The sequence below is a fragment of the Onychomys torridus genome, chromosome X (assembly GCF_903995425.1).
Source record: "Onychomys torridus chromosome X, mOncTor1.1, whole genome shotgun sequence".
Classification (NCBI taxonomy): Eukaryota; Metazoa; Chordata; class Mammalia; order Rodentia; family Cricetidae; genus Onychomys; species Onychomys torridus.
Window position 1 is genome coordinate 86,152,288 of NC_050466.1, and position 17,440 is coordinate 86,169,727.

Consider the following 17,440-nt stretch of genomic DNA (forward strand, 5'->3'; position numbering starts at 1 on the left):
TGTTTAGGAGTAAACATAGGCAAGCAATTGAAAGATCTCTATAATAAAAAATAACATTTCTGAATAAAGATATTGAAAAAGATGCTAAAAGGTGAATAATCTTCTCTTATGCTCATGGATTGATTATGATCATTGTAACAAAAGCACCTTATATATGCAGTCCAATCTCAATAAAAAATTCTATGCATTACATTCTTCACAGTAATAAAATCCATAAACCTTATACAGAAGTACAAAAACATATTTATTGACAGCAATCCTGGGCAAAAGTAACAATGCCAAAATGATTGCCAGTTTAGATCTCAAGATATAGTAGAGAACTGTAGTAATAAACACTTCATAGTACTAGCAGAAGAACAGATATGTAAATCAGTTGAGGAAAGTAGACATGAACATGAGTACATTTGACAAAGATGCTAAAACATGCAAGAGAGGAAAGATAGCACCTTCAAAAAATAAAATAAGTGGTGCTGGGAAAATAGTTGTCTGCATGTAGAAGAATGAAATTAGATCCCTGTATATGAATCATCAAAAATAAACTCCAATTGATCAAAGAACTCAACATATTACCTGAAATATGTAACTGCAAGAAGAAAATACAAAGATGATCCTACAAGACACAAGTATAAGATTTCTGGATAAGCCTCCACTTGCCAAATCATTAAGGCCAATAATTGACAAATGGGACCTCATAAAACAATTAAATAATTGACTAAAGAGGGAACCACAGAGTGGGGAAGAATTTTTACCACCTACACATTTGACAAAGGATTAATATCCAGAGTATATAAAGAACTAAAAAAGCATAATAAAATGACCCACTTTAAAATGTGCAATAAATCTGTAACAAGAGTTCCTAAAAAGACATAAAAATAGATATAGAATACAGTTAAAGTGTTCTTCACACTTAGATATTAAGTAGATACAAATTAAATCTGCACTGATGTTTAAACTTACCCCAATCAGAATGGCTAAGATCAAGAAAACTACTGACAACAAATACTTTTGAGGATACAGGAAAAGGCAAATTCTTATTTACTGTTAGTGGAATTGAAAACTGTAGCATCCACTATTGAAATCAATGGGGAGAATTTTCCAGAAGCTAAAAATAAATATACCGTATGATCCAGCTCTACCACTCCTTGCCACATGCTTGAAAAATTCAATACCAGCCGGGCGGTAGTGGTGCACACCTTTCATCCCAGCACTCGGGAGGCAGAGCCAGGAGAATCTTTGTGAGTTCAAGTCCAGCCTGGTCTACAAAGTGAAATCCAGGGCAGGCTCCAAAGCTACACAGAGAAATTATGTCTCAAAAAAAAAACCCAAAAAAACAAAAAAACAAAAATTTAATACCCTACTCTACAGGTATTTTCTAAGCCAAATTCAATGCTGCTCTATTCACAATAGCTAAGAAATGGAAACAACATAAGTGCCCTTCAATTGATAAATGGATAATAAAAATGTGGTAATTATACACAATGGAATAGTATTAAACTGTAAATAAAATGGAAATTGTGAATTTTGCAGGTATATAAGTATACCTGGGAAATATGCTAAGTGACACAACAATGCAGAATATTCCTTTACACTGTTTAAAGCTGTGTCATCATGATTGCTTTAATTAAGAGCTGAATGGCCAATAGATAGGCACGAAGATGTTAGGTGGGACTTCTGGGGACAGAGAAGGGTCAGGGAAGAAGAAAGGCAGGCTTGCCGGCCAGATATAGAGACCAGTACTGAGAGATGAGGTAATGAGCCATATGACAGAATATAGATTTTAAAAATGTGTTAATTAAAGTTATAAGAGCTAATGGGACAAACATAAGCTAAGTCCAGGCTTTCATAATTAATAATAAGTCTCTGTATCATTATTTGAGAGCTGGTGGTACTGAGAAAGACTTGTTATGTATGCCACCCAATGTGGGGCTTTGGATATCCAAAATAGAGTATGAGGAAGCTAAGAAAAGTTCTGGACAAGGAGCCAAGTGTAGCTTCCTAGTCATGATGTCTCTCAAGTGGACTGGTGCTTAGTGGCATACAAAGGTGTGGCTATCGGCTGCTGCTTGCTGACTGGATCCAGCCACTAGTGCCATGTGTCAGTGCCATGCACTAAGCTGAGCCATGCAGTGGCTGAGAGGGTAGTTTAAGAGTTGTCTCACATGGTCAGAGAATGCTGCAGATATTTAGTAAAGCAAGGTCAAAACACAGAAAACCCTCTAAAAAGGTACAGTATTTATGTTTAAAAATGTGCTTAGATGCTGAAGACAGAAAAGAAAATGGGTATAGACAGTCATAGAAACATACAAATAACTTAAAAATAATAGTAAAGTGTAGATGAATTTCTAAATGATCTTATTAAATAAAAACAAACCCAGAGCCAGGCATTGGGGTGAATGCTGGAAGATCAGAGAAACAGAACAAGCCACAGCTACCTCACTTCGTCAACTTCTCAGCTGATCTTTTTTTCCTCAAACTGGAAGCCTCTGAGTCCTCATCTGAATGGATCTCAGTTGAACTGCTGCTAAAAGCCTAAAAGCTAAAAACCCTAAAAAGCCTCTAGTTCCTGGTCCTCACACCTTACATACCTTTCTGCTTCCTGCCATCACTTCCTGGGATTAAAGGCACATGTCTTTCCCAAGCAAAGCCATGAGATCTCAAGTCCTGGGATTAAAGGTGTGTGCCACCACACCTGGCTCTATTCCCAGTGTAGCCTTGAACTCATAGAGATCCACATGGATCTCTGCCTCTGGAATGCTAGGATTAAAGGCATGTGCTACCACTGCCTAATCTCTATGTTTAATATAGTGGCTGTTTTGTTCTCTGACTCCCAGATAAATTTATTGGGATGCACAATATATCAACCACAATAAAGTCTTTAAAGAGAGAGTAAAATAATATTTTTAAAAATTCATGTAAAGATGGGAAATACACAGGGCATCTTGTTCCTGTATGGTGCTTTGTTGACTGAATTTTTTCAATGCTAATGAATGGAGAACAAAAGCTCCTGAAAGACATTGGATTGTGGAAGGGACTGCTGAATTAAACTAGCCTGTATACTTTAAGAATATCTTGGCTTCAAAATGGACATCAGACAATACGTTGTACTGTGGAATAGGCTATGCTTTTGCTTCCACAGGAAATGAAAAGCTAGAGATTCCTTTAAAGTTAATTGAGTTCAGATTTGATTTAGGGAGACCTCCTGAGGATCTTGGCAACAAACATAAGGGGAAAAGCCAAAAAAGACTACAAGACAGGTGATGTATAAGCTGATCCCTTGACATGGGACCAGCTCTGAGACTGTATGAGACAAAATAAATCTTGTTGGCTATAAGGTCCTCATGACTTATCATTACATGCCATCCTTTCATAAAACATGGATGGGTCTTTATATTACAATTTGATTATATAGTCCAAACAAACTTATAAAGTTTATAGATGCCTTTTACCAGCTCAAACATGAAACAAAAATTATCTGTAACTGATTTGTGCACACTGCACATTTCATACTTATGTTAATGCAAATATGTATGTTATCCTTAAAATTTTGTGTGTTTTCAGAAAAAAAGGACCAGATACCAATAAAGACAAGTAGCCCTCCTCTCAGATCCACCCTCTCAGAATGCTTCTATTGCAGTTTCCTTAAAATTCTGCATCCAGATCACCTTCAAAGCTACTAGTTGAGGTATTCCAGCCTCACAAACTACTCTCTCCAGTACTTCAGCACTTCAGATAAACCCTGAACTTTCCTACTACACAGAGAATGGACAACAAAGGATACACCAAGGTCTCCAAGTATTTGACCATTATCCCATTTTTTTCCTGGTTCCCTAAAGATGCCATCACCTCCCCTAGACAAAAGGAATCAGTCTAGTGAACATGAGACCAACATTCCTAAGAGATGGAGTAGTTGATTTTTAGTCATTCCATGGGTTATGGATGTTTGTCCTTGTTTAGTAGAGATGGTTACAAGGTGTTATTGGTCATGGTCAAGAAAAAAGCTGAACAAAGGAGATTAGATTTGGGGATTTCTTTCTGAAGGGAAAAAGGGGGGATATAGTATAGAAATGATGTGACAAAAATGTGGATTGTTGAGTCTCCTTTTGAACAACTACAATTTTACATTGTTATGGATTTTTATATATTGATGCAAATTTAAGGTTATTTTTGTTATACTGTGTATAAGTTTCTATTCTTCTTTAAGGCATTATACCTATGCAGCTCTTTAAAAATGTAATGTAAAGTTTTAGTCTCTGAAAACTATTTAAGATAATAAAGAAATACAGGTTAATAGTCATTTATAACAATCAAACTTACAGTCATGTTAGGTATAGTCATGTTTGCAAGGTCATACAGAAATATATTTTAGATAGATAAGTGATCTTCAAACACTTCAAAGACCTACAGAATATATGAGAATTAAAAACTTACCTTTCTATTTAGACAAAAGGGGGGAAATGTTGCAGAATATTCCTTTACACTGTGTGAAGATGTGTCACTGGGATTGGTTTAATAAAGAGTTGAATGATCAATAGCTAGGTAGGAATAGGTTAGGCAAGACTTTGGGGGACAGAGAAGATTTGAGGAATAAGAAAGGCAGGGTTGCCAGCTAGACACAGAGAAAGCAGCATGAGAAGTATGGAGAGATTAGGTAATGAGCCTTGTGACAGAATTTAGATAAAAATAAATGGGTTAATTTAAGATATAAGAGCTAGTGGGACAACCTTAAGGTAAGGCCAAGCTTTCATAATTAATAGTAAGTCTCTGTGTCATTATTTGGGAGCAGGTTGTGTAGAAAAAGATTTGCTACAGTAGCACAGATCCAGTAAGATTAATGCCACATGTTGTCTTTTATTTGTGGATCATAGATCTGAATCTGTAGACTTGAGTACATAATCTTAAGTATCTCCTGAACTAGGGAAGGTCTATATTTCTGGGATAAAATGCTATCACAAAAAGTAACCTAAAAGAAACAATGTATTTGTGCCTATGGTTTAAGAGGAAGTGTCTATAGCTGTGGTGATACTTTGTTTGTGCTCTAACAAATAAAGCTTTCCTGAGGGTCAGAGGGTGAAGCTAGCCATTAGTTAACTGTAGAGGTCTGGAGGTCCGTATAGACAGCAGAAAGGAAGTGATATGGCTGAGCAGAGAGAGGAACTTAAGGGAGGTGGGGAGAGACAGGATGTTGGCCCCTTGTTTGGTCTGAGGAGTTGTGGAGGTAAGAGGTGACTTTGGCTGTTCCTTTACTTATCTGAATTTTCAGCATTAACCCTGATATCTGACTCCAAGTTTTTCTTATTAAGACCAATTAGAATTCATGCTACATCTGGCATCCAACTTTGGGGCATGAATTCACAAAAAAGCCACTTGCCTGTGGCTTTGCACATTCAGCCAGAGTCACTACCCTGCTGGCTAGATTTTCCATTTTTCCCCACAAGCCCTCTGAGTGAATCTGGGATTTTTCTGTTGCAGCCTCTCTGAAGCAAAATCCACAGGTATGTAGGTTCAGAATGCTGTTTGAATTAGCCTGCCACCACCAACCAGCTCTGCTTTTAGGCAATTCCCAACACACATGTTTCTTCCTCATGATCCTCTGCGTGCATATTTCAGACAACTGATTCCCTCTCCTGGTGGGTTGTGGGTTTTCCCTGGACCTCCTCCTTGAGCTGTTGCCACACTACATAGCTGCTTTGATACCCACTCAAGCTTCCACTGTTCTATAGAGCAGCAGTCAGCTTCACACTTCACAGTCCTATGAATCATCATTATTAGCAGATTTGGTGAGACAATTGGGAATTCTTAAAGGGAGGAATTAGTTATAAGAGAGAGTTTTTCCCATTTTTTAAAATGGGAAACACTATTACAATGGAGGGAGTTAGGTCTCTGTATGATAATACACTGGACAGTTTGAAAATGGAACAATTAGATGAGAGGATAATAAATTTAGATGGGATTTGTGTAATGTAAATCATAAACATTATCAGTTTTATCATTTTGATTTTATCACTAAAAGGTTGGTAAATATGAGTGCTAAGATACAAGTTTTAGAAAAACTTATTAAAACAGATCATAGAGGTATTCATACCCAGACAGAGGAATTTAAAGGAGAAACAATCTCTGCATTGCATTATAAGATTAGAGAGGAAAAGCCTAAAGTTTTCAAACAACCTACTTTAATTTATCCAGTAACCTTATAGGAATTGCCAAATGATAGATATCCTCAAGGCTGTGTAAGAGCTGAATAGACTCCTATGGAAATGATAGATTTAAGGATATTTGAGGAAGCAATAGTCTCATATGGCATGCATTCACCTTTTGTGAAGCAGATGTTAAACTAGTGATCAACTTGTAATATAATTATCCCTCATGACTAGAGAGACTTGGTTACAGCAGTATTGGAGCCTGGTCCTCAATTACAGTGGAAGACTTGGTGGAAAGATAAGGCTAAGACCATTGAACAATGAAATAGGGCTAGAGATGTGGAAATCTCTCAAGAACAACTTTTTGGAGAGGGATATTATGCTAATGTAAATAGGCAATCTCTATATGATGACCATACCCTGACTTTATGCTGCACAGCAGCTTTGAAGACTTGCTTGAGACTTGAAGAAGTAGGAAAGAAAACAGTCATTTATTAAAGTTAAACAGGGCTGAAAAGAGACCTTCACTAATTTCTTACAAAGAATGACTTCAACAGTAAATAGAATTATACCAAATTCAGAAGCTAGACAAATAATAATTGAATCTCTGGTGTCACGACCGCCTCGACCAGCAAGGAAGACGCAACACCGAGCTCTTCTTTCAGCAGTTTACTCAGGAACCTTGAACAATCTTCTGACCCCGGGGAAAGCCTGCCCACGACCTAAATAGTCCCTGGGTGGTCAACCCCATCCTGCCACGTGGGCACTGCAGATAGGTCCAGGTTCATGGAAGCAAGCCAGATCCTAGGACTAAGCCAAATATGGAGTTGTTTACTCTCGGGAGCACTCACCATCGGGATGGTGGGGGCGGAAGCCAGTGCCATCTTATGGGTGTGGCTGTGCGCAGCTCTCTACACTCTGGCTTTTTAAAATGCTAAAGCACAGCACAAAAGACTAATTAGTCCATTAAAGTTAACATCAGCACACTTGGAAAAAATGAATCTGAGATACAATCAGTATAGAATCTCACAACCTTGATGATTGAAGGAAAACCAAAATGCCAAGTTTTTCAATTGTGATAAACAAGGTCATCTAAAAAGGAATTGTAAACAGGACATTCCTAGAAACAATGCTTTTTTCTAAGACTCATCCAAAGAGAGCTCCCCTCTCTTCTGGAGTATGCAAAAGGTGTGGCAAAGGCAGATAATGGACTAATAAATGTGGATCAACAAGGGACAGTCAAGAAATACCATCAGGAAATGCCTTGAGGGACCTCTAACAAGCCCCCATGTCAAATTCAGTTCAGTTGTTTCCTGTCATCATAGAGGAAACTCCTTCCCAGAGCAATTAAGGAACCTAATGCCTATTGTTAAAAAAAAAATACTGTTCTGGATGATAGAACAGCTATAGAAGAGAGAACAAAAAATTCAGGTGAAACCCTAGAGTGAATATTTTAGCAAACTTCTATAAATGAACACAAACCAAAATTAAAAATATGAATAAATGACATTGTCATTGAAGGCCTTGTAGACAAAGATGCAAATGTAATAATAATTGCACCAGAATCTTGGCATCCAAATTAGCCTCTTTTGAGGTAAATGTTCAGCTTTTAGGGACTGTAGCTTTATCTCAGGTAAAACATTGTGTCAAATGTAAAGGGACAGAGAGGAAAATTAAAGCCATATGTGGCTAACATAGAAACGAAATCATGGGGATGTCATTTGTTACAACAATGGAAGACTCAGATTAACATTCCTCCAATATCACAAACAAACTACAAATTAACATATATTTCTTAGAAAAATATTTAGAAGGTATTATAAAGAACAGTCACTGACCATTCGGGTTGTATAAGACCAGGGCACAACAGCTGCTGATCTTTCAAAGACACCAACAGTCCTACCTCTAAAATGGTTGATGGAAAACTTACATGGGTTGAGCAATGGCCTTTAACATCAGAGAAATTGCAGACCTTAGAACAGCTGGTACAGGAGCAACTAAATGCTCAGCATATTGAAGAATCAACCAGCCCTTGCAATTCTCCTGTATTTGTTATTAAAAAGAAATCTGGAAACGGAGAATGGTAACACATCTAAGAGCTGTTAATAAGGTGATTCATCCAATGATCTGGAATTCCATTGCCTTCTCTATTACCCAAAGGATGGCCTCTTATAGTTATTGATTTAAAAGATTGTTTCTCCACTATACCTTTACAAGAAAAAGACAAAGAAAAATTGCCTTCATGATGCCTATTTATAATTATTAGCCTATTAAGAGATATAAAGGAAGGTTATCCCACAGAGGATGTTAAATAGCCCCTCCTGTGTATGACAGCCATTGGAAATGATATGTAAGCAATTTCCTCAATCTGTAGTTTACTATTATATGGATGATATTTTAGCAGCTGACTCAAATGTAGATACTTTAGGAAGAATGTTTGAAGAAGTAAAGAAAATTTTGCCTTGTTCAGGATTACAAATTACTTCTGAAAAAAATACAAAGAGGATATTATTATATTAATTGCTTAGGATATAAAATAGGTCTACAAAAAATTTGACCTCAAAAGATGCAAATTAGGAGATTAATTGTGGATTCTTGATGACTTTCAAAAATTACTGGGAGACATTGCCCATCTACAGTTTACTACTGGAGTAACAAATCCAGAACTGAGTAACTTATTCCAAACCTTATTTAAGTACTTAAATAGTCCAATAGAATTATCAGCTAAAGCTGAGAGAGAATTGGCTTTAGTGCAAAAGAAATTACAGGATGCTCATGTGGATTGTTTGGATCCAAAGTTTGATTACATTCTGGTTATTTTACCCTCTGTGCATTCTCCTACAGGAATATAAATGCAGAGGGAAGATGTTATCTTAGAATGGATCTTTTTACCACATAAACAGAGTAAAAAATTCAAAACTTATGTGAAAAATGTCTCTGAGTCAATTCTAAAAGGAAAATTGAGACTTTGTCAATTAGCAGGAATAGACCTAGTTGAAATTGAAGTACTTTTTACTAATGCTAGAAATTACTCATTATGGGCAGAAAACGAACATTGGCAAAGAGCTTGCAGTCAATTTTTGGGTGAGATTAACAACTAATATCCCAAAAGCAAGAGAGTTCAATTTATAAAGAGAACTGAATGGATTCTTCTTCATATTCTACAGGGAACACCAATTTCCAGAGACCCTACATTTTATTCTAAGGCAAAAAAAATCAGAAAAGACATGTTATAAATCAGGAAATTTAAGTAAAGTTGCTCAAAGCTCTTAGGATTCTGTCTAAAAGTCAGAATTATATGCTATTCTGATGGTATTAATGGACTTTACAGAACCTATTAACATAGTTACTAATTCTCACTATGCAAAAACAGTTGTTTTGTACATTGAAACTGCTGAATTTATTTCTGATGAGTGAAAATTAGCTTCATTATTCATACAATTATAAGAAAAATCAGGAATAGCAATCATCCCTTATATATAACACACATCAGACTCCATACAAGTCTGCCATACATGTGTGCCTCTAGCACAAAGTAATGATGAAACTGATCAACTATTGACAGGAAATGTGCTGGAGGCCTCAGAATTTCATAAAAACACTAAGTCAATAGCAAGAGTTTGAAAAAGGATTTTCCATCACTTGGCAACAAGCCAAGGAAATTATAAGGAAACATCCTACTTATTCCTTGTGTAACTGAACTCCACTACCTGCAGGAAGTAATCCAAAGGGTACTCAAAGAAATGAAATCTGGCAGACGGATATATTTCATTTTGCAGAATTTGGAAAATTAAAATATGTACCCCATACCATAGATACACATTCAGGATTTCAATGGTCAACTGCTTTGAGTTTTAGAAATGCTCATTCTGTAATTTCATATCTATTACAAGTCATGGCCTTTATGAGAATACCTATACCAATTAAGACTGACAATACTCCAGCATATACTGCTAGTAAAATCAGGGGTTTTTTTTTGTGTGTGTGTGTATGTGTATTACAACATAAAGCATCTTATAGGTATACTACACAATCCTATAGGACAAGAAGTTATAGAAAGATCTAATCAAACTCTAAAAGATATGCTAAATAAACAGAAAGGGGTAATAAAACCCCAGAAATAGATTTACCCTGATATCTGACTCTGAGTTTTTATTAGTAAGACCAATTATAATTCTCACAACGCATAGTAGCAAGTTCTGGAGCAGAAAGCAGAGCAATCATATGTTCAACTTCAAACATGAAGCAACATACCAGGGGCCATACCCTTAAAGAAAACTAAAACATTCTTTTCTAGAAGTCATCAACTGGCAATAGCACTTAACCTATAAGTGTGCCTCATAAGCTACTTCCCCCTGCATATTAGAATGTTCACTGATTAACATGATGGTCCTGTGCAGGTAACAATAGCTGTATTCAGTTTTTTAAATATGCAAACCTGAATATTTGTATATATGTATGTGTAAAGCTTCTATTATATTATTATATATATTATATTATATATTAATATATTAAATGTAATTTAAATAAAAATAAGGAAAAGAGAAACCAGAACAATGCTACTTATTCATAGATAAACATTTAGAAAATAAAGAAAATCATGTGAAGAAACTAAATTACTATTACTCCTAGTACTCATAGGAGTTGAGGGAAGGAGATCTAGAAATGGGAATAAAAAACATATATAGTATGAAGGGAGAAAGATGGAAAATAGATATGAGATATCAATTTGGGAGAGGGGAGAGGGTGATGCAGAGGTAGAGAGAGGAAGGAGAGATAAATACTATATATCTTTATGATCATAGACTATCTCACAAAATCCTCAGAGCCAGAAATCTCCCTTCAAGTTGCAGTAAGCAGAGCATAGGAGTCTTCAAAAACAATGTAGGTTATTGTGCCTGGCTGCCTTCCAGCACTTGAAAGCATAACCATGTTGATCAAAACATCAAATACATTGGACTTAGAGGAATCATTCTGGAACTGAGGTAGCAGCCTCTTCCTTGAAGACTAGATCTCATAGTATCAGGAGGTGCTGCTATGCAGCCAACAAGGGAAAAGGCAATGAATAGTCTGGTCTGGCTATAGAGCCTATGAAGTACAACAGTGACCAATATGACAAGATATTCCCAATGGTGCCATAGTGGCCCTTTTATCTTGGGGGTAAACAATAGCTATCTAATTGGACTTAAGCTCTACTGTAAACGAATTACCCACAGCATGAGAGGAAACATACTGCAAAGGAGAATCTAGCACTGCCATCTTTCTGAGCCAGTATGATTTCTCACTGGATCCCAAATAGTTATCCTTACATGGTCAAAGAAACATAGCTCTCAGCTCTTGTCAAAGGAGCTCCTTTTTTCAGTGGAGGCCATTACAGAGATCTACAACTAGTCAAAGTGCAGACAACAAGTGATCATGGGGTGCTCAGCCCCAACTGATATATTTACAGCATAAACCTTATAGCTAAGTTGCAGGGAAAATATAAAAGTGGGGTCAGAAGTAGTGTAAGAGTCAGAGCATACTTGCTGTTAGATAGTATCTTGTATATACTAAAGGGAAGCAACACCCATATAATCTCAATAATATTATTGCTTGAACAAGACCTGTGTAGTCACAACACTAGTTGACATGCTAGCATGGAGGAGGGAAATATCAGAAAGTCTCACCCCAAATGAAGAGTTGTAGATGACCAATCAAAGGCAGCTGAGAGAGGACAAATTGGATTTCTCCAGAATAAGCTCTGTGATAGGTTATTGACAGGTTATCCAATCCCAAATGATCAGCCGTAAATGCATTACATACAAACAACACTAAATGGACCCAGTATTATGGTGTGTGTGTGTGTGTGTGTGTGTGTGTGTGTGTGTGTGTGTGTGTGTGTGTGTGTGTGTGTTTATAACAATAATAATTAAGGAAGAAGTAATGGAAGCAGGAAGGAATTGAAGGGAAAGAGGAAGGTGTAGATATATTGTAAATACAGTGTTTGCATATGAAATTCTCAAAAATGAAAGTTTTAAGTAAAAAAATAAATAAAATTTCTCCATTGTTAAAATATAAGTCAATAAAAGTAAAAGGTGAGAAGAGTCTTCATAAAGTTGTCCTCCAACCACTGCACCTATGCAGTGGCACACACAGCCTTACAGGAATTTATAAAACTGTAAGCCAATCAATGGTTACCTGGGACTAGAAGTATGATTAAAAGGATTGAAAACAGGGAAAGTAATTGTTAATTGAGTAAAGGATTTCATTGAGAGGTGATGACAATTGATTATGATGATGGCATCATGCTGTATATGTTGTAAAATTTATAATTATTAATTTAAAATTTAACTTTATTATTGTTGTATTAATACATGTATATATGAGGTGTCTGTGTGTACCCAAGAACAAATGATAAGTTATTATTTTATCTCTTCCCAAAGATGTGGTCTACTCAGAAATTTATGTGTTAACAAAGCTGCCCAGGCACCGAATTGGTGCATTATTTCTCATTTCTACATAAGAAGGACAAATGGGTCATGTATGTTCACACATTTAATGACAGAGCAAGGTTTAATGTGAGAAATTGAATATAAAAATGAAAAATAGTCAGACCACATACAATGTAAAACTCTGACCTATTGTCTGAAACATCCTGCCACAAACCACAATCTCTATAATATATTGTCCAGAACTATCAACATTTTTGCCCCATATAGTTACTTTAGGAACAAACAGAGAAAGCCAAACACAATTCTCTAATCCCATAGAGTGTCCCACTTCTACTCAGTCAGCTTCCAGCTTCTCCATGCTCATAGTGAGAGTCTTTCCTCATCGTATCACCTTTTCCATTTTCCAACCCTAAATCTGTCTTCATTTCCTACTTGACATTGTGGCCCTGTCAAACACAGATGGTGCAGACTGACTCTCTTTCTACTGACTGACTGAACATTACCTGCTTAGCTAGGTGTGGTAGAGCACAACAGTAACTCTAGCACTCATGAAACTGAGGTGAAAATTATTGTGAATTCAAGGATACTCTGGATTACACTGTATTTTCAAGGTCAGCCTGAGGTACATTGTGAGAACCTGTCTCCAAAATGCTTTAAAAATCTGTGATTTTAAGAGCCAGAGCTTGCTGTGAGATTCTGTCTCCTAGAAACTTCAGAAGCTAACCCATTAAGTCTTATTAACATGGCTGCCTAAATATAGCCTGAATAAGGACAACACCAATAATTAGGGTTCCAGGGCAAGCTGAGGTGGCTTCAACCCTAGACAAAGAACTATAAGAAACTAAGAAGTTCCTAGAGCAGAAGAAATTGTCTTCACCAAGGAAGAGCACACCAGTTGCTTATCTAATAATAAATGATCAGCCCTGAAAACATATACAAATACCATCATTTGGACTGAGAAAAGTGTATTTAGGAATATCCATGTCTATGCATATAGTAATATCTACATCTAAATAGGATAGATAGATAGGTAGATAGATAGATAGATAGATAGATAGATAGATAGATAGATAGACAGATATCAATCTGGTATAGTGGAACAGGCATGTAATCTTAGTTACTCAAAACCCAGGTTGGGCCATGAATTTGAAATAATGAAAGGGGGAGGTATATGGAAGGTTTGGAGGTAGGAAAAGGAAGTGGGTGTGATGTAATTGTATTATAATCTCAAAAAATAAAGAAAAGCAATTTTTTTCTCATGTAGATGGTATATCACATTTCCCTTTGTCTCAGGTCATAGACGTTTTCATGCCACTAAACCATATACTTCTAATTCAGCATACAGTAGAGTTACCCCAACATATTTCAAACTTTTCATAGCCAATACGCTCTAGGATAATGCTATTGTACACTAGTTTAATAAAACACTGATTGGCCAGTAGCCAGGCAGGAAGTGTAGGTGGGACAAGCAGACAAAGAGAATTCTGAGAAGAGGAAGGCTGAGTGAGGAGATGCCAGCCCACCATCCAGGGCGCAGCATGTAATGGCACACAAGTAAAGCTACAAAACATGTGGCAACATATAGATAAACAGAAATTGGCTGAGTTTAAGTGTAAGAGCTAGTCAGTGGTAGCCTGAGCTAATGGCTGAGCAGTTTTAATTAATATAAGTTTCTGAGTGATTATTGTATAAGTGGCTGCAGGGTCCATGGGGCTGGGAAGGACCAGGGAAAACTTCAGCTACACCAGTGTCCTACTCACCCAAGCCCTACTGTGAACTCTTTTTTTTTTTTTTTAAATCTCATCTGTATTTACTTTTTAAAGCAGAATGTGGCTGGGACTATATTTCCATTCAAAAGCCTTCTTGTGTTACAAGACCAAGGAAAGTTTAGGATTTTGTTCTCTGTACGTGGAAAACAAACCATGTATGGAATTCCTGTTAAGTTGTTTCAGTTTGTGTATTTTTTAAATAGGACAAGTACATGCAGAATTAATTGCATGGAATGAAAAATTTAGCAGTAGATTCTGGAAGATTAATCTCAAGTGGTCCTAACATTTTTTTTCCTTTTAAACATGAAGATATGTCTTGGAATATTTTAGTGACAAATGATTTGGGCTACTATGCAATTAAGCTCCATAGCTAAACACTTCAGACTACATGGTTAACAATGTGTTACCTTATGTTTTCCAACAAACCTTCTACCAACCTGTTGAAACAAACATACAGTATCACAGTATCATGAGTAGAAAGAAATTTTACCTTCTGCTTAGTTTTTTTGCCATGCAGATATGTTTAAATGTTTACAAAAATAAACAAAAAAAAATCCTGGATAATATGTTCACAGAAGGAATTAAGGTAAACATTAACCATGTGGTTCTTCTGGTGAAGCTTAGTCTACTTCCACATGTGAGGTGTTATCTCCTTTCACGAATGGCATGTCTTCAGTTACAGCATTGCTGGTATCATCTATCTGCAGCAGGGTCATCCTTTTCAGTAGTTAGACCATGCTGGATCATTCTTTAGATCCTATTAGCATGTGTGCCAGGGATCTTCCAGACTGAAGCCAGAAGACAGGAGTGCAGTTTCATATAGCAAAATGGCCTGATCCTTCAGAGACATGTCATTTTTGTCAGCCTTTGACTTTTGCCTTCAGGTTTCAACAATGGAGTGGTCAGAGTTTATCTCCAGATGTTTCTTTGCTGCCATGTAAACCTTTGTTGAATTGTCTCTGAGGGCTTGAGCTTTTGTGATATTTTCCAAGTTTGCTGTCAATGAATGTGTACTAGTGACAGTACAGCATGGGGATGTCACCAATCAGTTTGACACAACAACATTTCAAACTTTTTCTCCAAGATGTCTTTCGTAATACTGCGGAGGTTTTCAAACCTCATCTTTTTTTCTTTTGCTGATTTTTATTCTCTTTTTAATCTTATGGAAGTTCCTGTCCTTTCATAATTGACACGAAGGCCTTTTCATCAAATTCCTTCAGCTGCTGCACATAAATTCACCTATGGGCTCAACAATAGACATCATATCTAAGCAGTGATTGCCCAGATGTTCCCCAAAGGTTGAATTAGCTACTTGGTCCTACCTTTAACCTGTGATAAAAATTGTTCTAGTGCAACAGTCCTTGAGCGAAATAATCTCATCCCCAGAAGCAAATGAGGAGTACCGCAGAAGCTCTGAAAGCTTCTTCCAATTTTGAGTCATCATGAATTCCAACCTTTTGTTTTTTTTGAGAGTTGCTCATAAAAATTTTGTGGCTCTCTATCTTCTGCCAGTTCAATGACTAGTTCTAAACATTTCTTGATGAAATTATTTTTCATAACTTTCAAATTTTTGCTTTCCTACCACGTTTCAAGGAAAATATTTAGAGAGAGATCCTTAGAATACATCACCTCTCTAATAAAATTCAAATACTCATGGATTAACTCCTCATAGGTATCCATGATGAAACCTCTGCATACATACAACTTGAATTTTTTTTTCTGTTTTCAAACAGATGAAAAGAATCATGTCTTGGGACAAATAGAACTCAAAATTCCAATTGCCCTTCAATGAAAACATGCTTTACTGCCAAATGCTTTTCCCAATTATTGGTTAAGGGCTTGTAGAACTCTCCACATTCTTCATTAGTAATGTCATCAGGATTTCTGGTCCAAATAGGCTTTGTTTGGTTGAGGACTTCTTAATCAACATATTTTTTCCTTATATTTCTTCTTATTGTCAGCATCTTCCTCATCCTCCTCCTCCTTGTCCTCGTCCTCGTCCTCCTCCTCGTCCTCCTCGTCCTCTTCATCCTCCTCGTCCTCCTCCTTCTCCTCCTCCTCCTCGTACTCCTCCTCCTCCTCCTTCTTCTCCTCCACCTCTTTCTCCTACATACCTTCTTTTTCAGAGTTGTCATCATATTCCTTTTATTTTTTTACTCCCTCTTCTGCTTTATCTTCCTTTTCTTCAGTTTCATAATCACTGACTTCCCTATCGTGCTCCTTTACAAAGAGAGAAATGGGATAACCAATGGACAGAAAATGTTTCTTCACAATCTCCTTTATTTCCCTTTCCTTCAAATACTCAATTTGGCCTTCCTTAAGATGTGAGATAACTTTTATTTCATGACCCATTTGTTCATCTTCATTAGTCTGCACTATGAATGATCCCTCTGTTGAGGATTCTTAGACATACTGCTCATCATCATTATGCTTTGTGACCACAGTTATTTTCTCAGCAACCAAATATGTAGACTGAAAACCAACACTAAAATCATCAATCATAAAGTTATCTGCACTAGCTTTGGTGCTAGACTTTGCAATAGTGTCAGGGTTATTGATCAAGTCAGCCTTAGTCATTCCAACTCCAGTATCCACAATATTAATAGTTCAATCAAGAGTTTGTTGGGAATGAGATTAATCTGAAACTCCTTCCCAGAGTCTGGTTTAGTAGCACCTGTCAAACTCTCATATTTCATCTTACTCAGAGCATCTGTTTAATTTGAAATGAGCTCCCTCAGAAAGATCTCTTCATTCAAATAGGGAGTATTGGTGATCAGGGACATTAACCCAGCAATTTCTGTCTGAAAGGTAAAAGTCTCCCCCTCTTCTTCCTCCATTGGTTGGTCTTGGGTTTAGATTTCCTCAGGCATCTTTCTTGAGTACTAACCACACATAAAACATGACTAGCCACATCACAACACTGTAGCAACTCCCCACTGTTAAATCTTAGAGTTAAATCCTTGCAAGGATTCTGCAAGGCCCCTGTAATAGATCTGCCAGTTTGCGGGCTTTCCACTCTTTTCCATTTCTCACAGAGGTGCAAACACTTCCTTGTCTATTCCAAATATCTTGGATCATTTTACTACCTTACCCAGAATATTAC

The 17,440-nt window shown here is 36.8% G+C and overlaps 1 pseudogene; it reads right to left on the reverse strand.

Annotated features, from left to right (window-relative positions):
* Positions 1-14,957: 14,957 nt before the first annotated feature.
* LOC118574259 lies at positions 14,958-17,207 on the reverse strand (annotated as a pseudogene).
* Positions 17,208-17,440: the final 233 nt, after the last annotated feature.